Source organism: Hemiscyllium ocellatum, chromosome 26, assembly GCF_020745735.1.
Source record: "Hemiscyllium ocellatum isolate sHemOce1 chromosome 26, sHemOce1.pat.X.cur, whole genome shotgun sequence".
Lineage (NCBI taxonomy): Eukaryota > Metazoa > Chordata > Chondrichthyes > Orectolobiformes > Hemiscylliidae > Hemiscyllium > Hemiscyllium ocellatum.
The window spans coordinates 57,146,995-57,160,747 of record NC_083426.1 but is presented as its reverse complement, the minus strand read 5'-3'; the positions used below and the strand labels follow the sequence as shown (position 1 = coordinate 57,160,747).

Here is a 13,753-nt window from a genome sequence, read left to right as displayed (position 1 = left end):
GGTATTTTTATTAACATTTATTTAACTTGAAAGACAAAAGGACTAACCCCTTAATTATGCAGTCAGACTGGTCAGACACTCTTAATCCAATCAGAAATAGCAGCCAGGATTCACCATGATTTAACACATTTCCTGTCTTCTAGGACAGAAGCTCTTCAAATCTTTGTGCATTATAAATAAAAGTGTTATACCATAGTAATGGAAATATAATATATTTAAAAACTGTGCATAAAGGGGCTCTTGTAAGAACTGTATTTCTGGATTTTATTGCCGCCCCGAACTTGTGCTGTGCTACTGAATAACAGAGGGTGTTTTCTCCACTCACCGATTCTTGTCGGTATTTGAACACTATCTCACAACCTGGCGTAGTCAGGCAGGATCATTGGGAACAACGTCTAAATTGACCAGTCACTGACAGTTCTTTGAGGTAAGAAGCTTCCTTCTTAGAGTTGATATCCAATCTCGAACGCGATCCCAAACCTTACATGAGTTAATAGAAGAACATAGAACATTACTGTACAGTACAGGCCCATCAGCCCTCGATGTTGTATGTAATTTGTTTTGTTTAGTGATGACAAAGGTGTCATCCACATAGCAAACCCAAAGTTTGGGTTGGTTGGTTGGCAGAGCTGTTTGCTCGAGGCTCAGCATTACTGCCTCTGCCTATATCAGAGATCCCATAGCTTTTCTGTTGGTTTGTCTGTAGGTTTTGTTGAAGATGAAGTGGGTGGTAAGGCATAGGGCCACTGGCTTGACGATAATGTCTTTGCTGATGAAGTTGGTGATGTTTGATGTATGTATCTTTGGGTCTTCTAACAGTGTAGTCAGTGTTTCCTTTACCAGGTTGATGTTGATGGATGTGAACAGGTTATATAAAAGGAGACCATTATTTCATCCTCTTCAATCTTAGTGTCTTTGATGGTCTTCAGGAATTCTTAGATGGAGTGGATGGAGTGGCGTGAGTCTTCTACTAAGTGTTTTAGTCTTTGGTGTAGCTCCTTGGCCAATCTGTCTGATGGTGTTCCAGGTAGAGAAACTTTGGATGTGAGGGGGGCTTTGGCTTGTGAATTTTGGTTCAAATTAGAAGAAACATTAAAGGCCATCAATAATACCCTTACTGGCATAAAATGCACTAAATAGGAGGAAAAGAACAACAAACTGCCATTATAAGATGTCATAGTAGAGTGAGCAGCCAATGGGGAACTTCAAACCGGCATCAAAAGAAATACAACACACACAAGTCAAATAGTGAACTACAGGAGCAATCATCCCAACATCCACCAATGAAGCTGCATTAGAACATTATTTCAACGCACACTGCAGCACAGAGGAATTACACAGAGCAGAGGAAAATCACCAATACAGTGTATTCAAAAGGATCGGGTATCCAATGAACACAGTCTGCCAATTTCTGAGTAACAAACTCAAATAAGCAGGCAAACACATATCCAGAAACCCTAGCCACTCTCCCCTACATCAAAAACATCTTGGGAATGACTGCCAGACAACTCAGACAACAAGTAAAACTAATGTTATCGACAAAATACCTTGCAAGAACTGTAAGAAACACTACATTGGACAAATAGGCAGAAAACTAACCACCAGGAAAGATGAGCATCAACTAGCCACAAAAAGACATGACTCACTCTCACTATTATCCTTACATGCAGATGAGGAAGAACACCACTTCAACTGGGGCAACAAATCCATCCTAGGAGAAGCCAAACAGAGACACGCATGGCATTCCAACCAAAACTCTATCAACAAACATATTGACTTGGATCCCATTTACCACCACCTGAGAAAAAGAACAGGAAATGACGTCACTATAGGAAATAATGTCACCACAGGAAATGCCATCACCAACCCAAGGAAACCCAAACATATAAATAGAAAGCAGGCTACACTACCAGTGCTTCATTTGGAGGCTCACTGAAGATGTTGCCTAGTATGGTGATGAAACATCTGAAAAAGAACCTTCCAGCTCAGTGTGCAAACTTACAGCCAGAACCTTCCCTCCATACCAGGCAACATCCTGGTAAATCTCCTCTGCACCCTTTCCAATGCTTCCAATAATGCAGTGATCAGAACTGTACGCAACATCCAAATGCAATTGCACCAGAGTTTGTACTGCTGCAACATGGCCTTGTGGCTCTGAAACTCAATCTCTCTGTCAATAAAAGATGACACACTGTATGCCTTCTTAATAACCCTATCAACCTGGTTGGCAACTTTCAGGAATCTATCTACATGGATGCCAAGATCTCTCTGCTCATTCACACTACCAAAAATTTTACCATTAACCCAGTTCCTGTTACTCTTTCCAAAGTGAATCAGCTCACACTTTCCCAAATTAAACTATATTCACCACCTCTCAGCCCAGCTGTGCAGATTATGTGCGTCCCTCTGTAATTTGCAACATTCTTTGGCATTGTCCACAACTCCACTGACCTTAGTGTCATCGGTAAATTTACTGACCCATCCTTCTATGCTCTCATCCAGGTCATTTATAAAAATGACAAACATCAGAGGCCCCAAAACAGGTCCTTGCAGTACACCATGAGTAACCGAACTCCAGGATGAACATTTCCCATCAACCATTATCCTTTGTCTTTGTTCAGCTAGCCAATTTCTGATCCAAAGCACTAATTTTTCCTCAATCTCATGCCTCCGTATTTTCTGCAATAGCCTCCTATGGGGAATCTTATCAAATACTTTAGAGAAATCCATATACACCACATCAACTGCTTTACCCTCATCCACCTGTTTGCTCACCTTCTCAAAGAACTCAAAAAATTTGTGAGGCATGACCTACCCTTCACAAAACTGTTCATTATCCCTAATCAAATGATTATTTTCACAATGATTATAAATCTTCTCTCTTATAATCCTTTCCAACACTTTACCCACAACTAAGTAAGGCTCACCGCTCTATAATTACCAGAGTTGCCCTGACTTCCCTTTTTGAACAAGGGAACATTTGCCATCCTCCACTCTTCAAGCACTATTTCTGTAGACAATGACGACAAAGATCCAAGCTAAAGGTTCTGCAATCTCCTCCCTAACTTCCCATAGAATCCTAGGATAAATCCCATCTGGCCCAGAGGACTTACTTATTTTCATACTTTCCAGAATTGCTAATACCTCCTTCTTATGAACCTTAATCCTGTCTAGTCTCAGCGAGTATCTCAGTAATCTCCTCAACAACATTACCATTTTTCCATATTCATTTAGCATTTCTTCTATCGTCTCGGCCTCCACCCACAACTTCCTCTACTGTCCGTGACTGGCTCTAATCTTACTCTAGTCATTCTTGTATTCCTGGCATATCTATAGAAAAATTTAGGGTTTCCTTGATACTAACTGCCAAAGACTTGTTATGTTCTCTCCTGGCTCTTCTTAGCTCTCTCTCTTTCGATCCTTCCTGGTGAAATGTAACTCTCAAACATCCTAACTGAGCCTTCACGTTTCATCTTAAATAAGCCTTCTTCTTCCTCTTGACAAGAGGTTCAATTTCTTTTGTAAACTACGGCTCCCTTGCTCGACCACTTCCTCCCTGCCTGACAAGTACATACTTATCAAGGACATGCAGTAGCTGTTCTTTGAATAAGCTCTACATTTCAATTTTGCCCATCCCCTACAATTTCCTTCCCCATCCTATGCATCCTAAATCTTGCCTAATCACATCATAATTGCGTTTCTCCCAGCTGTAACCCTTGGCCTGCGGTATATACCTATCACTTTCCATCACTAAATTAAACTTAACCAAATTGCAATCACTATCATCAAAGTGCTCACCTACCTCCAAATCTAATTTGGAGGCGGCACGGTGGCACAGTGGTTAGCACTGCTGCCTCACAGCGCCTGAGACCCGGGTTCAATTCCCGACTCAGGCGACTGACTGTGTGGAGTTTACACGTTCTCCCCGTGTCTGCGTGGGTTTCCTCCGAGTGCTCCGGTTTCCTCCCACAATCCAAAGATGTGCGATTCAGGTGAATTGGCCATGCTAAATTGCCCATAGTGTTAGGTAAGGGGTATATGTAGGGGAAGGGGTATGGGTGGGTTGCGCTTCGGCGGGTCGGTGTGGACTTGTTGGGCCGAAGGGCCTGTTTCCACACTGTAAGTAATCTAATCTAACCTAATCTAATCTAATACCTGACCTGGTTTATTACTCAGTACCAAATCCCATGTGACCTCAGCCCTTGTTGGTTTAGCTACATACTGTGTAAGGAAACCCTCCTGCACACATTGGACAAAAACTGAACCATCTAAAATACTCAAACTACAGAGTTCCCAGTCAATATTTGGAAAGTTAAAATCCCCCATAACAACTACTCTGTTACTTTCACTCCTATTCAGAATCATACTTGCAATCCTTATCTTTACATCTCTATAGCTTTTCGGAGGCATATCGAAAACTCCCAACAGAGTCACCTCTCCTTTTCTGTTTCTAACCTCAGCTTATACTACCTCAGTAGATGAGTCCTCATCAAACGTCCTTTCTGGCACCGTAATACTGTACTTAACTAACAATGCCACATCACTCCCCCTGTTCTTATTGAAACATCTAAATAGTGAAACCTGTAACTATCATTCCTGTCCCTGCTCCTTCCATGTCTCTGAAATGGCCACAACATCGAAGTCCCAGGTATCAACCCATGCTGCAAGTTCACCCACCTTAGTCCGGATACTCCTGGTGTTGAAGTACACACACTTCAAACCAGCTTCCCGCTTGCCGGTACACTCTTGTGACCATGAAGCCTTATTCATGATCTCATTACTCTCAACCTCCTGTACACTGGAGCTACAATTCTGGTTCACATTCCCCTGCTGATCTAGTTTTAACCATCCCAAAGAACATTAGTAAATTTCTCCCCAGGATGTTGGTAACCCCCTGGTTCAGGTGTAGACAATCCTATTTGTAGAGGTCCCACCTACTCCAGAATGAACCCCAATTATCCAGATAGCTGAATCCCTCCCTCCTGCATCATCCCCGTAGCCATGTGTTCAACTCCACTCTGTTCCTGTTCCTCACCTCACTAGCACATGGCACAGGTAACCAGAGATAACAATCTGTTTGTTCTCACTCTAAGCTATCACCCTAGTTCTCTGAATTCTTGCCTTCAATTCCTGCCTTAAGTTATCTGTTCTATCTCAAATCTCCCGCATCTGGACCCCAAACCGGCAAACATAGCCTATGGCAGGGAATTATCCACAGCAGGAAATTGCTGATCATGAGTGACCCTGGGAAACTTCCTCCAACATCTGGAGGCAGGCGTGACCCTCCTGACATTACTGAGGAAAAAATGCTGTAGCAGTTGCAGAACCACCTTGAGATATAGTTCTTGTTAGAGAAGACCCTAAGTGAAATCGGGCAGAAGGAAAATATACCCCAAGGACAGTGGACCCTAAATGACAGGATACGGGTCTGGGAAAAATAACTCGACAGAAAAATAAAAACAGAACTAAATGGTCTCTTGCACTAATGGGACAATTTCACTGGAGAAATGAAGTCATGTCCCGATCAGCACACGATCATGAAGTAACCCAACCTAAACAGCAATTAAAAGCAAGATATCAACAGCAGCAGAAAGAAAAATCAAAATAGAAACAAGCTCACCTTAAAAGTCAGGAGCTTGAAAAGCAGACCAAGAAGCTGAAGGATGAGATAACAGTCCTGTCAGTTTCATCCCTCCACTTGAGACATCCAGGAAGTGATTCTGAAAAACAATGTAGATTCAACAGGATTAAGGGCACTTAAGTGGTCATTGTATAAACATATGGATGATAATGGAATAGTGTCAGTTAGACGAGCTTTAGATTGGTTTCACAGGTCGGCACAACATCGAGGACCGAAGAGCATGTACTACACTGTAATGTTCTATGATTCTATAAAGCTATTGGCCTTAGGAAACACAGGGTCTCTAGCAGTGAAAGCAGTTAAAACAGGAAAATGAAGATAGAGAAAGTGGTTGGATTCTGGGTCAGGCTCAAGGATTCTGGGTAATCTAAGATAAAGGATGGGAGAAATTTCTAGTTTTAACAGCTGCTCCTTTTTTGAGGTATTTTAGGTGTTGGAGGTGATTTCCTCAAATTCCAGGAGCAACAATTACTGTTTTATTTGCTGTTGTATCGTTTTGGAACTTTGAAGAAAAAAGTCAAAACAGCAGCACTTTTACAGGGAGAGAAACAGATAAAGGCAGCACATGGTGAGGTCAGTGCAAAAGAGAGAGAGAAAAAACCCCGCACTGCTAACTGACACAGAAGTGAATCTGCTCAGTTACTTCCTTTGCTGTTGAATTCATGTATCGCTGGGACACAGGAGTGCATCTGGGAAAATTAACAGTGAAATTCACAACCTGTTTGGGAGAGGTCACAGCACAGAGACAGATAAGTGAATAGTAATAAGTGTGGCCTTGGGGCCTTGCTCTCAGTCTGCTGGAGTGAACAGAGTGCATTCTTTCTTGATTATATGTTTTATTGAGATATGTCTCTTGATTAAACTTAAAAATATGAGCCAGAAGTATTTTTAACCTGGAGCAGTGTTTTGTAGAGGGAAACACCGTGCTATTTTCTGGGTCTGCAGATTGGAAGAAGCAAAAATGGCCCTTAGTAGAGTGATATGCTGCTCTTGTCAGATGTGGGAGTTTAGGGAGAGTTTATGTGCTACTGAGGACTATATCAGGCTCTGCCTGTGAGATCCTTTATGCAACCCTGGACTCTCAGCCGCACCGCACGCTGCCCCCGAAGCAGTTGTGGAGGGGACGAGACTGTCACACACCTCCTTCTGGAATGTACCTATGCAAAGGAAGTCTGGAGAAGAATGCAGTGGTGTTTATAGAGGTGCGTCTTGAGCAGCTCCGTGATGCGGGACTCCGTGCTATATGGTCTGTTCCCCGGGACGCACACTGAGACAAACATCAACTGTGCCTGGAGGATCATCAACTCAGTCAAAGGTGCTCTTTGGTCTGTCCGAAACCTGTTGATCTTCCAGCTAAAGGAGATGGCCCTGACTGAGTGTTGCAGACTGTCACATTCCAAGGTCCAGGACTATGTGTTGAGGGATGCGCTGAAGCTTGGGGCAGCTGCCACCAAGCGGGTGGGGAAAGACTACCGTGTAATGTCTGCCTGCCAAAGAAGAACAGGGGGCCCACTCAGTAAGTGGGCTCTGCTGAAGCCTCAGCTAAATATATGGATGATAAATGTACAGACCTGTATATACAAATGATTAATTCTGATCTCTGTATGTAAAGAAATGCAAGGTGTGCCTATGAGTGGCACCACAAATTATACAGATCATCAAAATATTTTATGAATAAAGTATATTTTTGAAATTAAAAAAAGTGTCAACTTGTGAGCCCTTCAGGCAGCACAAGTGCAACAGATCCCCAGTAATCCTGGGAAGACGCAAGACAAACACCCAGGGAAGTGTCACTTCTGTGAGAAGGAAAGCCACTGGGCCAGTAGGTGCAGGCAAAAAGGAAAAGGGAGAAGCCTCCTAATAAGCTTTGAGGAAGACACGTCCCCGGTAGCTCGGAGTAAGACCAATTGCCGAGAATAGTCTAAAAAAAAACTACCCAGTAGCAGCAGAAGTTGCTAAAAATGACAAAAAAAACCTGAAGGAGCCCACCCAGTGCCCTTCTATGCTCCAACTGGCTTTATTCCAGCAGAGGAAAGGCAGACTGCAGCAGGCGACCTGGACATTGACTGCCTTTTGGACCCAGGAGCAGAATTAATGTGCCTATTGCACAGGTATGAAACCAAACTTCCACTAGCTGGGACAGTGAGGATAGCTCAGTGAGCAGGAGCTGACAGGATCGAAATGAAAAGGACCAAACCCACACACCTTGAATTCAGCCCCTATGAGTTTGTAACCTGTATATAGGTAGGACCTATAGCCCAGCTGCTCCTCAGGAAGGATATCCTCACCCAGCTGAATTCATCTTTACATTTCAATGATGGACAGGGAAGAATTTAAAAATCACCCCATTTGGGCTAAAAACAAGGACGACTGAGTTACTGAAAATGGAATCCTGACTTTTACAAGAACATCTCCACCTTGTACTAAACAGGAGAAAGGGACTTTAATAAAACCCCATACTATCTCTAACAGCCCAGTGTGGCCCATGCAAAAGTGAATGGATATTAACTATAGATCATAGGAAAACCAGATGGACTGACAAGACATTCAGATTCAAGATTGGAGAGGTGCTGGAAAAGCGCAGCAGTCAGGCAGCATCCGAGAAGCAGGAAGATAGACGTTTCGCAGGGACCCTTCATCAGGACCACCTATCCTCTGACAAGATATTCACCATGGGCGGCACGGTGGCACAGTGGTTAGCACTGCTGAGTCGGGTTCAATTCCCGACTCAGGCGACTGACTGTGTGGAGTTTGCACGTTCTCCCTGTGTCTGCGTGGGTTTCCTCCGGGTGCTCCGGTTTCCTCCCACAGTCCAAAGATGTGCAGGTCAGGTGAATTGGCCATGCTAAATTGCCCGCAGTGTTAGGTAAGGGGTAAATGTAAGGGTATGGGTGGGTTGCACTTCGGCGGGTCGGTGTGGACTTGTTGGGCCGAAGGGCCTGTTTCCACACTGTAAGTAATCTAATCTAATCTACCACTGTCACGACATCAGGAAACCTACCCCTGCAGCACTTGCACAGCTAACAGAATTATAGGCTCTGACGCCTATAGAACTGCAGAGGATCAGGCTGCCAACCTTTACACAGACTCCTGCTATGTTGCAGACTGTCATCTTATGAGTGATGCCCTATTGTCGTATTGTCAGATATTAAACACTGCTCTGAACTCTGCTTGCTCATAGGTAGCAGCTGCCTGGAAAGATCAACTGCAGAGAGGTCAAACACCGTACCAGGTGAGTGGGTTCTTGTCAAAAGGGTCTAGGAACCCTGAGGTACGAAGTGGGAAGGATCACCCAGTCAGCTGTCTACGTCCAAGGGAAGGAGGTCTGGATTCATGCCTCCCACATCAAAACAGGCATCTCACAATACAGTGGGAACAGAGTTGACTGACCATCATGAAGTTTGTTATCGTTCTTCTAACTGTGCATGTTTTCTTTTTGTAAAGTGTTGTTGCCAAACTGTTAAAAGCATATAAACTAGGATAAGAATTGTAAAGATTCCCTTCGAAAGTTCTCAGCAGAATCAAAAAGTGGGTCTGAGAGATAGTATGTTTTAAGTTATCTTTATTAATTCAATCACTAGCTCACTATATTCATTCATACCTGGTTCCCATTCATTCATTCATAACTGCTTTGCTAACCCACTCACAAATGAACACTGCATTCTCATTTTAATCATTCAGGAATCCCTACTATAACATTGTTTCATTAATTGATAAAACCACAGTTCTGTAGTATACTTTACTATCATAAGATTGATCAAATTTAAAACAACCCTTTCTAATCAAAACAACCATTTCAAACTCATTACTGCATTTTCACACCTTATCAGCCATTGCTACAAGCAGTGTTTACCTCTGAATAAGTGTCGCATACACAACAATAGCATCGCTATCAAGTCTCCATGAAACATTATAATATTAATCAGCCCTTACCAATTATCTCTTGGACCTGAATAGATTCCCTAATTAATATGCACCTGTTACATACCTTTTAACTGGGTCATTATCCCTTGAAGAAATTAATTGACAAAACAGTGATTCCATGAAAGTGCATAAATGAATGAAACCTAAATGAATGCAAATAGTAAACAAATTTCACAACCCAGCTGTAGTAATCAGTTTAATATCCTTTATTCTTTTATTAAGTACAGGTATAATGTTTAACTTATTTAGAGCAAATCCAGGCCTCGCATTTTTAACAACACTTATTAACTTGAGGGTTGTCACTGAGACAAGGTCAGCATGGCTTTGCACATGGAAAATCAGGTCTCATGAATGTGAGTTTTTTGAAGAAGTAACTAAGAGGATTCATGAGGATAGAGAGGTGAACGTGATTTATATGGACTTCAGTAAGGTCAGCAAGGTTAGATCTCATGGAATACAGGGAGAACAACTCATTTGGATACAGAACTGGTAGAAGATAGAGGGTGGTGCTGGAGGGTTGTGTTTCAGACAGGAGGCCTGTGATCAGTGAAGTGCCAAAAGGATTGGTGCTGGGTCCACTTTTTTTCATCATTTATGTAAAGGATTTGGATATGAACATAGGAAATATGGTTAGTAAGTTTGCAGATGACACTAAAACTGGAGGTATAGTGAACAGTGAAGAAGGTTACCGCAGAGTACAGTGGGATCTTGATCAGATGAGTCAATGGGTTGAGGAGTGGCAGATAAAGTTTTATTTAGATAAATGCGAGGTGCTGCATTTCGGAAAAACAAATCAGAGCAGGACTTATAACTTAATGGTGAAGGTCCTCTGGATTGTTGCTGAACAAAGAGACCTTGGAGTGCAGGTTCATAGCTCCTTGAAAGTGAAGTCGCAGGTAGATAGGTTAGTGAAGAAGGTCTTTGGTATGCTTTCTTTTATTGGTCAGAATATTGAGTATAGGAATTGGGAGGTCATGTTGCAGCTGCACAGGGCATTGGTTAGGCCACTTTTGGAATATTGTATGCAATTCTGGTCTCCTTCCTATTGGAAGGATATTTTGAAATTTGAAAGGGTTCAGAAAAGATTTACAAGGATATTGCTAGGGTTGGAGGATCTGAACTACAGGGAGAGGCTGAATAGGCTGGAGCTGCTTTCCCAGGAGCATCAGAGGAGCATAGACAGGATAAATAGACAAGGTCTTTTCCCTGGGGTGGAGGACTCCAGAAACAAAGGGTATAGGTTGGAGGTGAGAGGGTAAAGATAAAAAAAAGAGACCTATGTGGCAACGTTTTCATACAGAGTGTGGTGTGTGAATGGAATGAGCTGCCAAAGGAAGTGCTGGAGGCTGGTACAATTGCAACATTTAAAAGACATCTGGATGGATATATGAATAGGAAGGTTTTACAGGGATATGGGCCAAGTGCTGGCAAATGGGACTAGATTAGGTTAGAATATCTGGTTGGCATGGATGAGTTAGACCGAAGGGTCTGTTTCCGTGCTGTACATCTCTGTGACTCAATGACTAACATCTCTTAATTATGCAGGCAGACTATACAGACATTCTTAATCTATTCAGAAATAGCAGCTAGCATTTCACCTGTTTTAATGCATTCCCTGTCTCCTAGGACAGAAGCCCTTCAAACCTTTGTGTACTATAAATAAAACAATGTTACACCACAGTAATAGAATTTTAATATATCTAAGAACTGTGTAGAAAGGGGCTCTTGTACGAACTGTATTTCAGGATTCTATGGCTGCCTCAAACCTGTGCTCCCGAATGAATAGAAGAGGTTATTTTTGCAACTCACCAATTCTGGTTGGTATTTGAACACAATCCCACATTTCCCTATCTCTAATCCCCTCCAGCCTCACAAATCTCTGAGATATTTAATTTCCCCTAATGTCATCCTCATACAACTCCATACGGACATCTACTTCAAACCCACTGACTCACACAGCTACTTAGAGTACACCTCCTCCCACCCACCCTCCTGCAAAAATGCGATTCCTTACTCTCAATTCCTCTGCCTCCACCGTATCTGCTCCCAGGATGAGCAATTCCATTTCAGGACATCTCAGATGATCTCCTACTTCAAGAACCACCAGTGCATCTTCTCAACTTACCACACCTCTGCCCTTGAACCCCACCACTCCAACCGCGACAAGGATAGAATCGCCCAGCACATGTGTCTGGGCTGGATGGTTTGAATAGACTGGGGTTATTCTCCCTGCAGCATCAGACTTTGTGTGGTGACCTTACAGACATTTGTAAAATCAGGTGGGACAAGGAGAGGGTGAATGTTGAAGATCTTTTTCCCCACTGTAGGGGAGTCCAACACTAGATGGCATAGGTTTAAAGTGAGAGCGGCAAGGTTTAAAAGGGACCTAAGAGGCAGCTATTTCATGCTGAGGGTAGTGTGTGTATGCAAGAGCTGCAAAAGGAAGTGGTGGAGGCTGGAATAATTACAACATTTAAAAGACATCTTGGTGGGTATGAAGGGTTTAGAGGGATATGGGGCAAATGCTGGCAAATGGGACTAAATTAATTTAGGCTATCTGATTGGCATAGACAAATTGGACCAAAGGGTCTGTTTTATTGTACAAGTCTGACTGCATGATTCTTTCATTGCTCTGCATATGACAGTCCCTTCATCAGTGAGACCATTCTTGTAAATCTCCAATGCCAACACATCTTTCCTTATATACTGGTCCCAAAAATGCTCACAATATTCCAAATGTAGTCTGACTGCAGCCTTGTACAGCATTAGCTGTATATGTCTGCTATTCTATCTAGCCCTCTTGAAATGAATGCTAACTTTGCATTTGCCTTCCTAACAGTTAACTACATGTATATGTTAACCTTGAGAGTCTTGAACTCAGACTTCCAAGTCCCTTTCTGCTTCAGATTCCTGAAGCCTTTTCCCCCATTTAGAAATAGACCATGCTTCTATTCTTCCTGCCAAAGTGCGAAATCTCATTCTTTCACATTTAATGCATCTGACACATCTTTGCCTGATGCCCCCCATTCCTTTGTCCAGATCATTAGGGTATAATATAAATGATTATGGTCCAACAATGACTGTTATAGATCACTCTACATCGCTCAATGCCAATAGGAAAAAGACCCATTTATCCAAAATCTCTGCCTTTAGTAATCAGCCATTACTCTATCCATTCCAATACTTTGTCCCTAACACTATCGGCTTTGGTCTTATTTAGCAGCTTCCTATGCAGCACTTTGTCTAAGGCCTTCTGAAAACCCAAATAGATGGCATCCACTTGATCTCCTTTGTCTAACTTACCTGTTAATTATTCAAAGAATTCTAATAAATTTGTCAGGCATGATCTCCCCATGCTGAAGACAGGTCAATTCATCCCTATTTTATCATGCACCTCTAAATCCCCACAATATCATCCTTAATCATGAAGTCTAAAATCGTACCAACTGAGGTCAGGCTAATCTGCCTGAAACTTCCTTCTCCCTCTTAAACAGAAATTACATTAGCAGTTTTTCAGTTTTCTGAAACCATCCTTTACTCTAGTGATGCCTGAAAGATCGCAACCAATGCCCCTAAAATCTTCTCAGCTGCCTCCTTCAGAATCCTGGGGTATAGTCCATGTAATTTATTCACCTTCTCCTTCATGATGGTCCCTAAACTCACCAGACTTTCTTGAAGTTCTGCTATGCTTTCACCATGAAAACTTACTCAAAGTCATCGTTTAGTTCCTCTGCCATTTTTTCCCCATTACTACTTCTCCAGCCTCATTTTCCAACTGTCCAATGTTTAGTCTTATTTCTTTATATATGTAAAAATGTATTTTCCACATTATGTTGCGTTAGTAGCTAGTTTATTCTTGGCTTTTTTTTAGTTACCTTCTGCTGGTGTTTAAACTCTTCTGGCTTCCGACGGATCTGTAACATATTGTATGCATATCCTGACTTCCTCTGTCTTTCTAATGAAGCTGTTCAGAGATGTTACTACACAACTTAGCAGATGAGCATTGAACCCAAGCCTTTCGGTCCAAGAGTAGAACCGCTTTCACGGCATCATAAAGGCTCTGACTTCCCTTGTTATGAGGATTTCTTCATTCTATCCTTAACATGTTTGCGGCGCGCAAGTTCTGATTCGCGCCAATGGAGGAAGAGGCGAGCAGCGGGCGGTCCTCCGTCTAATCAGAGCGAGTGA

General features: G+C 42.5%; 1 long non-coding RNA gene across 1 annotated transcript; it reads right to left on the bottom strand.

Annotated features, from left to right (window-relative positions):
• Positions 1–229: 229 nt before the first annotated feature.
• Positions 230–13,680, bottom strand: LOC132828299 (uncharacterized). The gene is made up of 3 exons (XR_009646096.1): positions 13,441–13,680; positions 5,621–5,720; positions 230–480 (listed from the first exon to the last, which is right to left on the bottom strand). It is a non-coding gene; the product is annotated as an uncharacterized LOC132828299 (long non-coding RNA).
• Between the last annotated feature and the right edge of the window lie 73 nt (positions 13,681–13,753).